Genomic DNA, 4860 nt, shown 5'->3' on the forward strand with positions numbered 1-4860 from the left:
CAACAAGCGCTATAGTTTAACGCCCCTAGCTAGGCATAAAAGCGAAGATAGATCTAGGTATTGCCATCTTTGGTAGGAAATCCATAAGTGGATCTCATAATAGATTCATAAGGTAATTTAATTTTCTTTCTAGGGAAGTGTTTCATGCCCTTCCTTAATGGAAATTGGAATTTAATATTCCCTTCCTTCATATGAATAATTGCACTAATCATTCTAAGGAAAGGTCTACCAAGAATAATAGGACATGAAGGATTGCAATCTATGTCAAGAACAATGAAATCTATGGGCACATAGTTCCTATTTGCAACAATAAGAACATCATTAATTCTTCCCATAGGTTTCTTAATAGTAGAATCCGCAAGGTGCAAGTTTAAAGAACAATCATCAAAATCACGGAAACCTAGCAAATCACAAAAAGTTTTTGGAATCGTTGAAACACTAGCACCCAAATCACACAAAGCATAGCACTCATGATCTTTAATTTTTATTTTTATTGTAGGTTCCCACTCATCATAAAGTTTTCTAGCGATAGAAACTTTGAACTCAAGTCTTTCTTCATAAGATTGCATCAAAGCATCAATGATATGTTTTGTAAAAGCTTTATTTTGACTATAAGCATGAGGAGAATTTAGCATGGATTGCAACAAGGAAATACAATCTATCAAATATCAATCATCCTAATTAATTCATTGAAATCCAAAATGGTGGGTTCATTGCTATTTAAAATTTTAATCTCTTCAATCCCACTTTTACCAAATTTTGCATCAAGATCTAAAAACTTCAAATTTTTGGAACGCCTTCTAGGTAAAGGTGGCTCATCTTCAGTCCCATCATTATCAAGATTCATATTGGAAAACAAAGATTTAATAGGAGACACATCAATAACTTTTGGATCTTCATCCTTATTATCATGAAAACTAGAAGAACACGCTTTCACAAAGCAATCTTTCTTAGCATGCATCCTAGCGGTTCTTTCTTTGCACTCATCAATGGAAATTCTCATGGCTTTTAGAGACTCATTGATATCATGCTTAGGTGGAATATATCTAAGTTTCAAAGAATCGACATCAAGAGAAATTCTATCAACGTTTCTAGCCAATTCATCAACCTTAAGCAATTTTTCTTCAAGCAAAGCATTGAAATTCTTTTGTGAATTCATAAACTCCTTAACACTAGTCTCAAATTCAGAGGACATCTTATTAAAATTACCATAAGAATTGTTGTAGGAATTACCATAACTATTAGAGGAATTACTAGGAAACGACCTAGAATTAAAATTACCTCTATACGCGTTGTTACCAAAATTGTTCCTACCAACAAAATTCACATCCATAGATTCATTATTATTCTCAATCAAAGTAGACAAAGGCATATCATTAGGATCAGTAGGAGCACTCTTATTAGGAAACAATTTCATAAGTTCATCCATATTTCCACTCAAAACATTAATTTCTTCTATCGCATGCACTTTTTTATTAGTAGATCTTTCAGTGTGCCATTGAGAATAATTAACCATAATATTATCTAGGAGTTTGGTAGCTTCTCCTAAAGTGATTTCCATAAAAGTGCCTCCCACGGCCAAATCTAAAAGATTTCTAGAAGAAAAATTCAATCCGGCATAAAAATTCTGTATAATCATCCATAAATTCAAACCATGTGTAGGGCAATTATGTATCATTAGTTTCATACTCTCCCAAGATTGTGCAACATGTTCATGATCAAGTTGCTTAAAATTCATAATATCATTTCTAAGAGAGATGATTTTAGCGGGAGGAAAATACTTAGAGATAAAAGCATCTTTCACTTACTCCAAGAATCAATACTATTTTTAGGCAAAGACGAAAACCAAGCTTTAGTACGATCTCTAAGCGAAAACGGGAATAGCTTAAGTTTAATAATATCATTATCCACATCTTTCTTCTTTTGCATATCACACAAATCCCCAATGTTGTTTAGATGGGTAGCAGCATCTTCACTAGGAAGGCCGGCGAATTGATCTTTCATGACAAGATTCAACAAAGTAGCATTAATTTCACAAGATTCAGCATCGGTAAGAGGAGCAATCGGAGTGCTAAGAAAATCATTGTTGTTGGTATTGGCAAAGTCACACAATTTAGTATTATATTGAGCCATCGTGACAAGCAAGCAATCCAACACACGAGAAAACAAGAAGCAAGCGAAAAAGAGGTGAACGGAAAAGAGAGGGCGAATAAAACGACAAGGGTGAAGTGGGGGAGAGGAAAACGAGAGGCAAATGGCAAATGATGTAATGCGAGGGATAAGAGTTTGTGATGGGTACTTGGTATGTCTTGACTTGTACGTAGACTCCGGCAACGGTGCCAGAAATGGCTTGTTGTCGGGAGTCAAATCTTGACTTGACTTGGCGCGAATCTCCCTGGCAACAATGCCAGAAATCCTTCTTGCTACCTCTTGAGCACTGCGTTGGTTTTCCCTTGAAGAGGAAAGGGTGATGCAGTAAAGTAGCATAAGTATTTCCCTCAGTTTTTGAGAACCAAGGTATCAATCCAGTAGGAGATCATGCTCGAGTCCCACACACCTACACAAACAAATAAGAACCTCGCAACCAACGCGATAAAGGGGTTGTCAATCCCTTCGCGGTCACTTACGAGAGTGAGATCTGATAGATATGATAATATAATATTTTTGGTATTTTTATGATAAAGAGAAAAAAAGATGCAAAGTAAAAAACAGCAATAGAAATAACTAAGTGTTGGAAGATTAATATGATGGAAGATAGACCCGGGGGCCATAGGTTTCACTAGTGGCTTCTCTCAAGAGCATAAGTATTACGGTGGGTAAATGAATTACTGTCGAGCAATTGATAGAATTGAGCATAGTTATGAGAATATATAGGTATGATCATGTATATAGGCATCCCGTCCGCAAAAAGTAGACCGAAACGATTCTGCATCTACTACTATTACTCCACAGATCGACCGCTATCCAGCATGCATCTAGAGTACTAACTTCATAAGAACAGAGTAATGCTTTAAGTAAGATGCCATGATATAGAGGGATAAACTCATGCAATATGATATAAACCCCATCTTTTTTATCCTCGATGGCAACAATACAATACGTGCCTTGCTGCTCCTGCTGTCACTGGGAAAGGACACCGCAAGATTGAACCCAAAGCTAAGCACTTCTCCCATTGCAAGAAAGATCAATCTAGTAGGACAAACTATCGTGGAGTTGACACGACAGATGTCCTAGAGCAAGGACTTAGTCGTAGGGCCATCGCACTAGGAACTTAAAGGGGTTAATCGGGACAAAGGACACATGAGAGAGTTTTTATACTAGTTCGGCCCCTTACGATGAAGGTAAAAGCCTACGTCTAGTTGGGATTGGTATTGCTGAAGTTTCGATCTCCAAGAGGCTTAACTCGCCGGCTTGGTTATCGACTTGGTTGTTTCTTGCCCTAAACCACCACCGGGTCGTCCCCTTATATACACGGGTTGACGCCTGGTGGCCTACAGAGTCCCAGCCGGCTCATAATCGTGTCCGGCTCGGTGACTTCCTTTACATGCCTTTCTTTACAAGTCTTTCCTTGCATCCGGCGGTTCACAGTATCAGGCCTTAAGCCGGCCCCACGCCTTTGGGCCTTCTATACGTTTAGTAAACTATCATCTTGAATGTTTATCGAGCTTCTTATGTAACCCGCCATTAGGGCTGACCCGGCCCCAGGTTGACTTTGAACTTTGTTCTTTGTCAATCTTCAATACTTAGGTGGAATCTATCCTCTGTCTGAGAACTTCTATAACCCACCGTGACGTTATCTTCTGAAAACACAAAAAACTTTCATGACGTCATCTTCCAACGGATCTTTCATTTTTTAATGCCTTCCGAGAATCGAGGCATCCGTTTAGTTGGATAATCATTATTCGGGTCTCCTTGATTTTCGCGCCCGCCTGTTCGCGCACTCCCTTATAAATAGGTACAACCTAGGTCTTTTTCATTCTCCCCCTTATGTCGTCTTCCTCCTCTCGCTGTTTCGCTGCCGCTCGAGCTCTGCCGCTGCCGCCGCAGATCTCCTTGTCTTTTTCACCTCAGGCCGCTGCATCGACCTGATTTGACCAGAGAAACGTGATGAACCTCCGCAGTAGCCCTGCATCTGTAAGTCCCTTTCCTTCTCTGCCTTAGATCTGCATTATGGCTTCTCGAGTTCATCGGTGTTCGTCGGTGTTCGTCACAGACTCTTGGTAGATTTCACCTCTGATGCCCTTCCCGATCGTCCGATAGTGTAGAACTGCTGCGGTAGCTGTTTGGCATTCATTTTTGATAGCAGTAGATCTCTTTCTCCTGTATAGATGCTTTGTTGGCTAATAAACTCATCTGTACTGGAGTTTTAGGTCTAGAATATTTTCTTTTTGGGACAGCCATTTGATCCAAAATAGTAATGATAGCTTGGTGAAACTTGTTTATGCCAACACTTAGCTGAATCTGTTTTCTGAGAAAATCTGTAGTCATGGCGGCTTACCACTCCGGCTTTCTTTTCCTTATATGTCATTAGCCCTTAGTTTAAGCTGCCGTTACTTGCTTTACAACTTCAACCTTTAACTATAAATTGAACCGGCATGTTGTTTTTCCTTTTTCAGTTCCTTACACGTCATGCCGTCAAAGACACCCACCATCTGCAATTGGGTCCCCTCAACCATAACTGAGGAGCATTTAAAAGAGTTCTTCCTCATTGGGTTTCTGCCCTCAAGAAGCATCATGTCTTATCGTGCTCCTGACCTGGAAGAAGAACGACCCAATCCAAAAGATGACGAAGTGATCGTCTTTACTGACCACATGAACCGGGGCTTTTGACCGCCCGGTTCAAAGTTTTTTAGAGAAGTT

The sequence above is a fragment of the Triticum dicoccoides genome, chromosome 3A, assembly GCF_002162155.2.
Source record: "Triticum dicoccoides isolate Atlit2015 ecotype Zavitan chromosome 3A, WEW_v2.0, whole genome shotgun sequence".
NCBI classification, from domain to species: Eukaryota; Viridiplantae; Streptophyta; class Magnoliopsida; order Poales; family Poaceae; genus Triticum; species Triticum dicoccoides.